Here is a 13,883-nt window from a genome sequence, read left to right as displayed (position 1 = left end):
CAGCCCCTGGCAACTCAACAGGCCAGAGCTAGCAACAGAAGACCTTCCCTGACCCTCCCAACCCTCTGTGAAATCTTTTGGAAAACCACACCCTTTTGGGGGGATGGATTTCAGTGAGCCAATGCCTACCCGGGTGATTTTGAGAGTTTGCAATGGCTTTGTGGCTTCCCTGGAAAATGAGAGAGAGGAAGATCCTTCTTTCTTTCTTTCTTTCTTTCTTTCTTTCTTTCTTTCTTTCTTTCTTTCTTTCTTTCTTTCTTTCTTTCTTGATGATGAAAGGCATTTTTCCTTAAGTGCCCTGACCTGCTTGCCTGCACCCTCTCATTAGTGGATTAGATTCAGCTAATTCCTCTCAGTGGGAATGTTGAGGGAATAAGTTGCCTGATTAGAGGATGGCTCTCAGATTCCTGCAAACAAAGATGTTAAAAACAACAACATACTAAGCCTTAGATCCCTACAACCTTTGGTTGCAGAAAAGGTGAAGAACAGCAGCTCTGGCGAGTGCGAATGATTCCTAGACCTCTCAACTTTTTATAGATTTTTCTGATCCGTGACTAAAACTTTTCTGAACTATGACCTGTCCTGTAAGAAAAGGTTGCACTGTGGAAAGCGGTTTTTCAGATTCCAGACATCCATGTCCTATTTGAGAGTGCACCATTCTATTCTGCTCCCCCCTCAGTTTTTAATTTTTAATTTCTTTTTTCCCTTTTTACCCACAACAGACAGACAGGAAAAAGCAGATTTGTTGATGACAACAATTTGTTGGGGAAGCAATAAGGAAAATGCTTCTTTGAAACATATGTTTATACAGTGTTCAGTGCTGGCAAATTTTGGGGGAAAAAATATTGGCTATATAACTCTTATTATGGGGAAAGGGTTAAAAATTTCAGAAGATAACGTAAATCTTAAATTATATACCTAATATATGGGGCTTGACAACTGGTCAGCGTAAATGGATTCTCTCTTTCCTTATATCTGCAAAAAGATTGATATTGATACATTGGAAGGGTAAAAATATGGCCTCTTTTCATCAATGGATAAATGACATGACAGCAATTGCAACCCATGAACGGATTGCTTCCCAAAGAAGATTGTGTATGGACAGATTCAGTGGTATTTGGAACATATTTATCAAAATCATAGAGGCTCACGAATTTGAGGGAAACAATAAGTTCATCCATTTACATATATTATTTTGTAAATCATAAGCAACATGCCATGTTTCAACTGCACATGTCAGCCAATGCGTTCAGGCAATGCTCATGCTACCATTTTGAATCCAGCGGGTCTATTTTCAGCTGCGGTTCACATGTCATGCAAAATGTGGTGGGAAGTAAGTACATATTTTGCAGCAATTTATGTACTTTAAAAATCCTCATAGAGATTCATAGAATCATAGAATCCTAGAGTTGGAAGAGACCACAAGGGCCATTGAGTCCAACCCCCTGCCAAGCAGGAAACACCATCAGAGCACTCCTGACATATGGTTGTCAAGCCTCTGCTTAAAGACCTCCAAAGTAGGAGACTCCACCACACTCCTTGGCAGCAAATTCCACAGTCGAACAGCTCTTACTGTCAGGAAGTTCTTCCTAATGTTTAGGTGGAATCTTCTTCCTTGTAGTTTGGATCCATTGCTCCGTGTCCGCTTCTCTGGAGCAGCAGAAAACAACCTTTCTCCCTCCTCTATGTGACATCCTTTTCTATATTTGAACATGGCTATCATATCACCCCTTAACCTCCTCTTCTCCAGGCTAAACATGCCCAGCTCCCTTAGCTGTTCCTCATAAGGCATCGTTTCCAGGCCTTGGACCATTCATCGTTTTAGGGTGAAATTCTCCTAATAAACACATTTTTACATGAAGTACACATTTTCCCCTAATGTGATGAACTTTTAAATATTTTCATTAATAACTTCATTTTGGTGCACATTTGCAGGGCTTCCCAAACTTGGATCTCTAGCTGTTTTGGGGCTACAGTTCCCATCAACCCTTGACCACTGGTCCTGGAGACCCAGGTTTAGGAAACCATGCTCTGATACTCACATTTTTGTAAACTTTGTTGTTTGGAGAACTGCACCGCAAATTTCAGATAAGTGCAAATTTCAAAGGATAGCTGTGTTTTGGTTCTCACATGGTATCAGAAAGTGTGAATGTGATGCATTTAACTTCAAATGCAAATTTCTCTTCCATCCCTAGTGAAGGGGAAACTGCAGTTTCCAGAATTCTTTGGTGGGGGGAGCAATGTGCTTTAATGGCATGCTGCGCACACAGCCTAGGTGAGTTGGATCCAAACCTATGAATCTATTTTACCCGTTTCCGTAGGCTAAACATTCCCAATCCAGCCCTCGGAAGAATACTCCATAAAGCAAGCTTTAAAAACAAAAAACACACACGAAAGAAACACCCTCCAGAAAGTTTAGTGACAGAAAGTAGCTTTTTATTGCAGACCCGTAGGCACAGATGAGAAGTTCCGCAAAAGCTCCCCAAAGTTATTGTTGTGCTAAAGCAGCGATAGCAAGTTGAGACAACATCAAAGGTGCAATTCCTCATTCCGCAGGTCGAGACACAGATCTCCAGACACCGATGAGATGATCAGCTGACGACATCAAAGCAGAATGTCAAAACCACCACTAAAAATCCCCTTTCAGAAGCAGCAGGACCCATGGAGCTAAATGAACACCGTTGGGAACAGAAGGAGACAACCCTTTCCAGGGTCGGCTCCACTGTGAAGTTGAGTGAAGCAGATGCGTCAGGTGGCAGATTCTGGGGGGTGGACAGCAGTGGTGAGCTGTGTGTGTGGCAGGACAACCACTCCGCTAACCTGTTCCCTACAGTTGTAGCAGAAGTTGGGTATCTGTCTCTACTGTTGGGGTAAGATTTGGATACCACTTCAGTTGGCTTCTGTGCCTGGAGTTTTGGGTGGTATAGGAGCCATCTTCTTCACCCAACTTTGGGTCTTGAAGTTCACATTCACAGGAAGGAATTCCCCAGAACCGAATTGTGCACTCCATCTAGGCTGAGGGATGGATGGTGGGGCTGAGGTTTTGGGCACCAGTAAATAGTCTGAAAATAGCTCTTTATACATTTGTCCACCAAAAGGAGGAAGTGAGGCAAAACCCAATATTTGTTTAGTTCCACAGAGCCCATAAAGCCTAGAGCTGCTGAATGCATAACCCCAAGCAGCCTGATTAGTCTGAAATCTAATCTCTAAATCTCTGCCTTTCTAGCAGAAAGGCTGCTGGCCCCGCAAAGGGAAGGACTTAGGGCAATCGTTTCAAAGTTCAGTTTGGGTTGAAGTGAAAGAATTCACAGCAAGGCTGTAGTAGGGAATTTGTTCCACCACAATCCCAACCCACCATTTTGCATCTCGTTTTGGTTGGTGGGTCTTGAGCTTCTAGAAAACAACAAAGATCCCACAAGCCTGAAGTGTGCTGACATCTGGCCCTTCCTTCTTGATCCATCCACCTATTATTCCAGCGACATCACCTTCCCGACAAAGGTCTGTATAGTTAAAGCTATGGTTGTCCCAGTAGTGATGTATGGAAGTGAGAGCTGGACCATAAAGAAGGCTGATCGCCGAAGAGTTGATGCTTTTGAATTCTGGTGCTGGAGGAGACTCTTGAGAGTCCCATGGACTGCAAGAAGATCAAACCTCTCCATTCTGAAGGAAATCAGCCCTGAGTGCTCACTGGAAGGACAGATCCTGAAGCTGAGGCTCCAAGACTTTGGCCACCTCATGAGAAGAGAAGACTCCCTGGAAAAGACCCTGATGTTGGGAAAGATGGAGGGCACAAGGAGAAGGGGACGACAGAGGACGAGATGGTGGGACAGTGTTCTCGAAGCTACCAGCATGAGTTTGACCAGACTGCGGGAGGCAGTGGAAGACAGGCGTATCTGGCGTGATCTGGTCCATGGGGTCACAAGGAGTCGGACCCGACTAAACAACAACAAATTATTCCTTACTTTTGCCTTCCCCCTCCTTTTCTGATGCATCTCAATCCACTCACCCACTGTTCTTCCTGATCCATCTCCACCTGTCCATCCATCCATCCATCCATCCATCCATCCATCCATCCTCCTCCTTGATTCATCTTCATCCAGCCACCCATTCTCCTTCCTCATCTATCTCCCCCATCCACCTACCAGCAATGCACCCCTCCACCCACCCACCCACCATCAGTCCATCCATCCATCCATCCATCTACCCACCCATCCTCCTTCTTGATACGTATCCACCCACCCATTTCTTACAACTCCCCTCCTTTCCTTCCAGACCCCCCACCCACCCACTCCTTGAAGAACCATTTGTCAGTTAATACGTCATGCATCTGACCAAGTGGTTTCCTTAGTTCACGAAAACTTCTGCCACCATCAATTCCTTTGCCGCCCGAGTGCCGCAAAAACCCCTTGCTGATTTTTAGGAAAAGTGGGGGGTGTAGGTATTCAGAAATACAGACTCGCAGCTCCCAGCTTCGACCTCAGGGCCTGGCTTCACCGATACATGGCCAGATGGATTCAAGGACACAATGGAGCCCGGCACCACGTAAGACTCCACGGCTTCTCCGCATGGGGCTGCGGAGGCCCCTGAGCATTCCCAGCTGCTGCACAGGGTCGCACAAGGGGGAGCGCACGGATCTGCATTGGCTGGGATGGTGGGCAGCTCGCATGGAGCAGAAGACACCTCCACACTAGGAGCGGCGCACAGTTCTTCACAGGCACTGCAAGTTGACGCGGGCGCTGGTGCGCTTTCGGCCTGGCAGAGCGGCGTGCAGACAGGTGGTGGTAGGCAGGGCTGCTTGGACTGGTACGACGCAGCCGAACACGGATCTGCACATGGATCTCCGCAGGTCGGGGCGCATGCGCCTCCACTGTCAGTTGCGCACTGCGGCACACCAATGGGCGGAGGCAGGCAGGGCTGTCTGCACTGGTACGCCATGCTGGTGGGTGTTTGAGGTTGATGCTGGAAAAGCAAAGAGAGAAAAAGAAACCTTCCAGTTACGATACTTGGTAATTATAATCATTATCCCCGTAGCGCGGCAGACAAAGGACAATTTGCAAGGCGAAACCACAGCTTTCATGTCGGGCTGGAGTCAGGGTGAGACATAAGAGCTCTCCGAAACTTATGAGCTACTTGCTAACTTATGAATTGCATATTCTTTTGGGGAGTCAGAAGAAGAAGAAAAAAGTGTCCTTATGCTATTTGAAATGAGATGGGGTGGCTTTTTATACAATCCCTACTTTCCCTGAGGAAGCAGGAGAAGGAAGCGTGGGGAAAACATCTGAAGAAGTGTGCATGCACAGGGAAGCTCATACCAATAACAAACCTAGTTGGTCTCTAAGATGCAACTGGAAGGATTTTTATTTTTTATTTTGGGGAAAACAAGGTATTTGTAAGTTAGGAACCCCAGGACAGGCTGGGGGAAGAGGACATACCTAGTTCTTACGTTACTTTATTAAGTCACACTATACATTGAAAGCACGGTGATAGCATTCTAAACAGGCATGCCTTCCCTCAGATAATCCTGGGAGCTGTAGTTTGTTAAGAGGGCTGAGAGTTGCTATTCAGTTCACTGAGCTCCTGGTGAAGAGGGATTGGTTGTGAAACCACGCTAGAAATTGCAGCTCTGGGCGGGAAATGGGGGGAAACCATGAGTGCATAATAATAATAATAATAATAATAATAATAATAATAATAATAATAATATAATATTATTTATACCCCGCCCATCTGGCTGGGCTTCCCCAGCCACTCTGGGCGGCTTCCAACTGAATATTAAAAATACAATAGTCTATTAAAAGCTTCCCTAAACAGGGCTGCCTTCTGATGTCTTCTAAAAGTCTGGTAGTTGCTCTTCTCTTTGACATCTGGTGGGAGAGCGTTCCATTGGGCGGGCGCCAACACCGAGAAGGCCCTCTGCCTAGTTCCCTGTAACCTCACTTTTCGCAGCGAGGGAACCGCCAGAAGATCCTTGGAGCAGGACCTTGGTGTCCGAGCAGAACGATGTGGGTGGAGATACTCCTTCAGGTATACTGGACAGAGGCCGTTTAGGGTATCATTGTGCTTCAATGTGTCAGGCCAATGGCCCATCTTGCCCAGCGTCCTGTTCTCACAGTGGCCAGCCAGAACCTGTGGGTAACCTGCAAGCAGGAGTTGAGCACAAGAACATCTCCCCTCTCCTGTGGTTTCCTGTAAGTGGTGTTCAGATTGCTGCCTCTGGAAGCAGAGCACAGCCATTGTGGCCAGGAGCTGCTGGTTGCGCTTGTCCGCCATGAATTTGTCCTATCCTCTCTTAAGGCCATATGGGTTGATGGCCATCACTGCCTCTTGTGGAAGCAACTATGCGCTGTGTGAAGCAGTCCTTTCCTTTGCCTGTCCCGAATCTTCCCACATTCAGATTAAATGATGTCCACAAGTTCCAGTAGTAGTAGTAGTAGTAAGGTAAAGGTAAAGGAACCCCTGACCATTAGGTCCAGTCTTGGACAACTCTGGGATTGCGGCGCTCATCTCACTTTACTGGCCGAGGGAGCCAGTGTACAGCTTCCGGGTCATGTGGCCAGCATGACTAAGCCGCTTCTGGCAAACCAGAGCAGTGCACGGAAACGCCGTTTACCTTCCCGCCGGAGTGGTACCTATTTATCTACTTGCACTTTGACGTGCTTTCAAACTGCTAGGTTGGCAGGAGCAGGGACCGAGCAATGGGAGCTCACCCCATCGTGGGGATTCGAACCACCGACCTTCCGATCGGCAAGTCCTAGGAGCTGTGGTTTAGACCACAGCACCACCCACATCTGCATAATAATAATAATAATTTATTTCTACCCCACCCATCTGGCTGGGCTTCCCCAGCCACTCTGGGCGGCTTCAAACAAAAGATTAAAAATACATTAAAACATCAGTCGTTAAAAACTTCCCTAAACAGGGCTGCCTTCAGATGTCTTCTAAATGCCATATAGTTGTTTATTTCATTGACATCTGATGGGAGGGCGTTCTAGGGGGAAAAGCTCTTCTCTAACCACTTTATCCATGCCATGCATAGTTGCATGTACTTCTGTCATGTTGCCTCCCACTCGCCTTTTGCTTTGGCAGAGTTTTATCAGCATGGACGTGGGTGGTGCTGTGGGTTAAACCACAAAGCCTAGGACTTGCTGATCAGAAGGTCGGCGCGCGACGGGGTGAGCTCCCGTTGCTCGGTCCCTGCTTCTGCCAACCTAGCAGTTCGAAAGCACTAAATGCAAGTAGATAAATAGGTACCGCTTTGGTGGGAGGGTAAACAGCATTTCTGTGCGCTGCTCTGGTTTGCCAGAAGTGGCTCAGTCATTCTGGCCACATGACCTGGAAGCTGTACGTCGGCTCCCTTGGCCAATAAAGTGAGATGAGCACCGCAATCCCAGGAGCAGGGACTGAGCAGCGGGAGCTCACCCCGTCGCTGGGATTCAAACCACCGACCTTCTGATCAGCAAGCCATAGGCTCTGTGGTTTAGACCACAGTGCCACAATTCTAGGGTTCTATGAAAGGAACGCACAGCCCGCATGGGGGGACGACCCCCAAACGCTATTGGAGAAATGCAGTGCTTCGTTTTGCCTTGTCTTCTGCTCTGCAAAATGTTGCAATAGGCTCAAGGTGGGGAGATGCTCGCAGCATCTCAGACAACCTTTGGGAACAGATTTCAAGCCATTCTCTCCCTCTCTCTCCTTCTCTCTTCCTCTCCCAACCCCATCTCTCTCTCTCTTAAAAATACCCTTCCTGTCTGGTATGCTCCCAATAATATTAGCAATAATTCAACAGGGGACTTACCCAACTTTCCAAGCGCTGGCAAGGAACGGTGCCAATGACGAGAGGGGCTTGTTGAGAGGCGTGGTGACCTGGGAGCTCTTTTTTATACAGCTGGCGTAGGAACCAGGACTGCAAGGATGTCTCAAGTCTGCTCCGCCTACACCTCTCTTAATGGATTATATTAGGCTAATTATGAACTGTGGCAGCAACAGGCTAAGATGCCCCTTCTCTACACCCTGTGACTCCCGCAGAATATAAATTTGAATCACTCCAACCTGTTATTTTCTGGTGAATGTGATCCGGGAAAATACTGAGGTGTGACCAGGAACTTATGATTAGGGATGAATTAAGCCATCAATTTCAGCTTCTTTCAGTTTTCCTCTTTTTATATATATATTTAAAACATCACCATTGATTTATTAGTTGCCTTCTAAACTGATGTCTCAATGTGATTTACTTACAAGATAATTAAAAACAAGTGCATTTAAAACAAGATCAAAACCCTTGAAAGTGGATAGTCACAGGGGAAGCCTGTCAGAACAAAAATGTATTTGGTTGTTTCTGGAAAGCTTCCAATCTTAGTCATTTCTTCACAATGACACACCAGTGATTTTCCTTAAAAAAGTACTCATGAAAATTCATCAGGATTTGGGTGTGAACTTCTCCTGATACACACATTTTGCCTGCATTTTTGCCTTATATTCACATGTGTTTTGCACATTGCATGTTATTTTCATCTCTCTCTCTCTCTCCCTCTGTTGCGTACATTGTTTGCCCGGGAAACTACATTACAAAATTCAGATACGTTGCAAATTTCAAAGGAGGGTTCTGTCTTGGTTCACATTTTGCTTCAGAAAATTTAAAATGTTATTATTATTATTAATTCAAATTATATGCCACCCTTTATCAAAAGATCCCAGGGCGGTGTACACCATTAAGAACACATGAACCAAACTGAATATCTCTTCAGTCTCCATCTGCGATATCACCTGATTTCTCTTTCCTAGTTGATCTTGTTGACTCCATGGGCTGTTGTCCAAATGTGAGTCTTGCTCAGTGTAGACCTGTTGGTATGAATGGGCATGATTAACTCATTTCAATGGGTCTACTCTGAGCAGGAACATCGCTGGATAACAACCTTAAGCTTTAGGTAGTCACAAATGAAGACCATGATTTAGAGCTGAACTGCCTAGTCTAGTGAGCTGCCTGGGATAAGATAATCTGCCAGAATCATATTAAGAGCATAAGAAGACCCCAGCTGGATCAGAGCTATGATGCATCTAGTCTGAGGGTAGCCAATGTGCTGTCTTCTAGATGTTGTTGGACTCTAACCAGCCCTAGTCAGCAGGCCCTTGGTCAGGGTGATGTTGGAAGTTGAGTTCCAACAACATATTGAGGAAAACATATTGTCTATCCTCAGTCTAAAGTCCTGTTTCTAAAAGAGGCCTAGAAGACCTCTCTGGGCGGCCCTCAACGAGGACAATCCTCAGAGACTGATTTCTCAGAGATAGACGGCACCTGTACACATAGGCTGTCTCTATCATGAACAATATAAACATAAGGAGAGCACTGCTAGATCAGAGTAAGGGGCCATCTAATTATCCAAGTGGATTTCTAAATGGAGAGGCTACTAGCCATATGGCAATGTTCTACCTTCACTCTTTGAGGCAGCATGGCTCACAAGCGGGGAGAGATGCTTTTGCTCTTGGCTCCTGTTTGCCAGCTTCCCCTTGGAGCCTCTGCTTGGCCATTGTGAAACTAGGGTGCTGGGCTAGATGGGACTCCTTCAGCCTGATCCAACAGAGTTATTTTGAGGTGCCCACTCATGTTCCTCCACAACTGCTGTTTAGGATCATGGTACCTTTTGTTCTGGGACGCGGGTGGTGCTGTGGTCTAAATCACTGAGCCTCTTGGGCTTGCCGATCAGAAGGTCGGTGGTTCGAATCCCTGCGATGGGGTGAGCTCCCGTTGCTCGGTCCCAGCTCCTGCCAACCTAGCAATTCAAAAGCACACCAGTGCAAGTAGATAAATAGGTACCATTCCTGTGGGAAGGTAAATGGCGTTTCTGTGTGCTGCTCTGGTTCGCCAGAAGCAGCTTAGTCTTGCTGGCCACATGACCCGGAAAAAACTGTCTGCGGACAAATGTTTGATTGATTGATATACAGTGGTACCTCGGATTAAGTACTTAATTGGTTCCGGAGGTCCGTACTTAACCTGAAACTGTTCTTAACCTGAAGCACCACTTTAGCTAATGGAGCCTCCTGCTGCTGCCACGCCGCCAGAGCACAATTTCTGTTCTCAACCTGAAGCAAAGTTCTTAACCTGAAGCACTATTTCTGGGTTAGTGGAGTATGTAACCTGAAGCGTATGTAACCTGAGGTACCACTGTATTTATTTATTCATTTCATGTATATATGGATAGACCCACTATTTTCCCCATTAGAAATCCTTAACAGGAAGTGCTATGAACACTTCCTGTTTGAGCTCTAGGTGGACTTTTGACCTATGGCTCAGCTCTGTGATGGAACTGCTAAAGCAGCCCTTTCCAGGCCTACGCCGAGTGATTTGTCCCCTGAAATGCACTGGTGATGTCAGAGTCACACGCCCAGCCTTTTCCACCTTCGTTATTGTTCCTTGAACAAGGTGAAAGGGTAAGCACTTAAGACGTGCATTTCCTTCTAAGGTGACATGCTGTCATCATGGTTTCCTGTCACACGAGTTATGTTTGGTTGTGATGGGAATGAATTAATTCCATTTACGGGATCTCTCAACTCTTCTCACGGGGAATGACAGGCGATCAACATCGATGATTTAGGCGAGGTGAAACACCTTCATGAAGGGACGAGGACATTGGATGTTGATGGTGGGTGGGTTGATGGGGGATGACTGGATGGTTGAGTGATGGTTGACGATGGGTTGACTATGGATGCTGTTGTGGCTGTTGACAGTGAGTGAGTTTGTACACGTAGTCCAAGATGAGAAATGAGAAGCTTGGGAATTTGATAGCTTATCCAATAGTCAGGTGTTGCCTTATTAGACTTTACCGACTGGTGGGGTCTGCGTTGCTCCCGGGAGGGAGGAAGGAAGTCAAATGACACCAAGGTTGATTCAGAGAAAGAGTTTGTTCTGCTCTCCGGATAGCAGAAGGCACTTGCGTGGTCAGTCCACAGCAAGTCCAAAGAAATGAGAAATTTCATGCAGTATATATATCCTCCAGATGATGAAATCTGGAGAAGAGGAGCCTGGAGAAGAGGAGGTTAAGGGGTGATATGATAGCCAAGTTCAAATATATAAAAGGATGTCACATAGAGGAGGGAGAAAGGTTGTTTTCTGCTGCTCCAGAGAAGCGGACACGGAGCAATGGATCCAAACTACAAGAAAGAAGATTCCACCTGAACATTAGGAAGAACTTCCTGACAGTAAGAGCTGTTTGACAGTGGAATTTGCTGCCCAGGAGTGTGGTGGAGTCTCCTTCTTTGGAGGTCTTTAAGCAGAGGCTTGACAACCATATGTCAGGAGTGCTCTGATGGTGTTTCCTGCTTGGCAGGGGGTTGGACTCGATGGCCCTTGTGGTCTCTTCCAACTCTATGATTCTATGATTCTATGAAATCTGTAATCCAACAACAACTCGAGACTTATGGGCTAGTCAGTCCCCACATACATGATACTGAGCTAGGGGGACAAATGCTCTTGTGTGTTGGTTACAACACAGAATATAATCATCTGAATAAGGCTACACATAACTGTATACATGAATGGTCTGATGAACATGAGTGTAGTGGTTCGGCCTTCACACACCCTGGTTTCTCTACACCAAAGGACGTGGGTGGCACTGTGGTCTAAACCACTGAGCCTCTTGGGCTTGCCGATCAGAAGATTGGCGGTTCAAATCCCCGTGACGGGGTGAGCTCCCATTGCTTGGTCCCAGCTCCTGCCAACCTAGCAATTCAAAAGCACACCAGTGCAAGTAGATAAATAGGTACCACTGTGGCGGGAAGGTAAATAGCGTTTACATGTGCTCTGGTTTCCATCACGACAGAGGCGGTTTAGTCATGTTGGCCACATAACCTGGAAAGCTGTCTGTGGACAAATGCCGGTTCCCTCGGCCTGAAAGTGAGATGAGCACCGTAACCCCATAGTGTCAGTATCCAGTCTCTTACGGCTTCTCCGCCAGAAACGTCTTGGGAAATCAGGGCTTGATTTTGCTAATGCACAAATAATGATGTCTATCCTTGGCGCACAGGACCATGTACAGGGCAACTGTGATCGGCAAACCCCTTATTCAAAGTCTCTTGTAAAAGATGTTGCAAGATGAAATTGCAATTGATCTTTGGTACTCTTATACTGGAATTTATGGAATTTGTTTATTTATTTAGCCTTTAATGGAGATGGAGAATCTGTAGCCATCCAGATGTTGCTGCCCTATGCCTTCCATCAGCAGTATCACCTCTGACCATGGACCATGATGATGATGATGATGATGATAATAATAATAATAATAATAATAATAATAATAATAATAATAATAATGTATTATATATTAGAATCATAGAATCATAGAGTTGGAAGAGACCACAAGGGCCATCGAGTCCAACCCCCTGCCAAGCAGGAAACACCATCAGAGCACTCCTGACATATGGTTGTCAAGCCTCTGCTTAAAGACCTCCAAAGAAGGAGACTCCACCACACTCCTTGGCAGCAAATTCCACTGTCAAACAGCTCTTACTGTCAGGAAGTTCTATTATGTATACCCCACCCATCTGGCTGTTTTTCCTTAGCCTCTCTGGGCAGCTCCCAACAGAGTATTATTAATAAAAAAGCGACAACATCAAACATTAAAAACTTTCCTGAACAAGGCTGCCTTCACATGTCTTCTAAAAGTCAGATAGTTGTTTATTTCCTTGACATCTGGTGGGAGGGCGTTCCACAGGGCAGGCGCCACCACCAAGAAGGCCCTCTGCCTGGTTCCCTGTAACCTCATTTCCCACAGGGAGGGAACCACCAGAAGGCCCTCAGAGCAGAAGGTTCTGGGTTCAATCCCTGACATCTCCAGGTAGGACTGGAAAACTCACCCTCCCTGAAATCCCAGGGTTCTGCTGCCAGACTGTGCAGGCAGTACTGAGCTAGCTGGACCGGTGGCCTGACTCAGTGTAAGGCAACTTTCTATGTTCCATCTAAGAATGCTTCCTCAGCCCTGATTTAAAAACAACAACCCTGTCCTCTTATATTTGTGATTGGGTATGCAGATGGTGTGCCAATCTAATTCTGACAGTTGACAACTGAGGCCCAGTCATCAGGGTCTCAAACCAGGCAGGGATATCACATCCTGAGGCTAGAACTAGCCTAGTAACTAAACTATCAATGACTACCGGCGTATTAGGCGACTGGGTGTATAAGACGACCCTCCAAACTGGCACCTGCCAATTTGGGGGGTCGACTTATACACCCAGTCTTATACACGACAGCTTCGCTGGGCAGCAGCAGTGGGCGGCGGGCTCCATTCTGCACTGAGAGGAAACCGTCCGACAAAGCTGGGTTAGCATCATTGGCTAGCTTCACCGGGTGGCTTCCTCCCGGCACGGAGCGGAGCCTGCTGCCCACTGCCACCGCCCAGCGAACCCATACCCGGCGTATAAGACGACCCCCGACTTTTTAGAGGATTTTCCGGGGTTAAAAAATCATCTTAGAATCATAGAATCATAGAATCCTAGAGTTGGAAGAGACCACAAGGGCCATCGAGTCCAACCCCCTGCCAAGCAGGAAACACCATCAGAGCACTCCTGACATATGGTTGTCAAGCCTCTGCTTAAAGACCTCCAAAGTAGGAGACTCCACCACACCCCTTGGCAGCAAATTCCACTGTCGAACAGCTCTTACTGTCAGGAAGTTCTTCCTAATGTTTAGGTGGAATCTTCTTTCTTGTAGTTTGGATCCATTGCTCCGTGTCCGCTTCTCTGGAGCAGCAGAAAACAACCTTTCTCCCTCCTCTATGTGACATCCTTTTATATATTTGAACATGGCTATCATATCACCCCTTAACCTCCTCTTCTCCAGGCTAAACATGCCCAGCTCCCTTAGCCATTCCTCATAAGGCATCGTTTCCAGGCCA

The 13,883-nt window shown here is 46.5% G+C and overlaps 2 long non-coding RNA genes across 3 annotated transcripts; one reads left to right on the top strand and one right to left on the bottom strand.

Moving 5' to 3' along the window:
- Positions 1-1,982: 1,982 nt before the first annotated feature.
- On the top strand, positions 1,983-5,519 carry LOC310694443. Its single transcript, XR_014519708.1, has 2 exons — positions 1,983-2,870; positions 3,499-5,519. It is a non-coding gene; the product is annotated as an uncharacterized lncRNA (long non-coding RNA).
- LOC310694410 lies at positions 2,415-8,525 on the bottom strand. Of its 2 annotated transcripts, XR_014519673.1 has the most exons (3): positions 7,796-8,525; positions 4,170-4,959; positions 2,415-4,138 (listed from the first exon to the last, which is right to left on the bottom strand). It is a non-coding gene; the product is annotated as an uncharacterized lncRNA (long non-coding RNA). The 2 variants fall into 2 exon arrangements; XR_014519672.1 differs by having other exon boundaries at positions 2,415-4,959.
- Positions 8,526-13,883: the final 5,358 nt, after the last annotated feature.

Source organism: Podarcis liolepis (genome assembly GCF_965112155.1).
Source record: "Podarcis liolepis genome assembly, chromosome: 15".
Classification (NCBI taxonomy): Eukaryota; Metazoa; Chordata; class Lepidosauria; order Squamata; family Lacertidae; genus Podarcis; species Podarcis liolepis.
The sequence above is the reverse complement of the archived record's forward strand: the minus strand, read 5'-3'. Positions and strand labels throughout refer to the sequence as shown.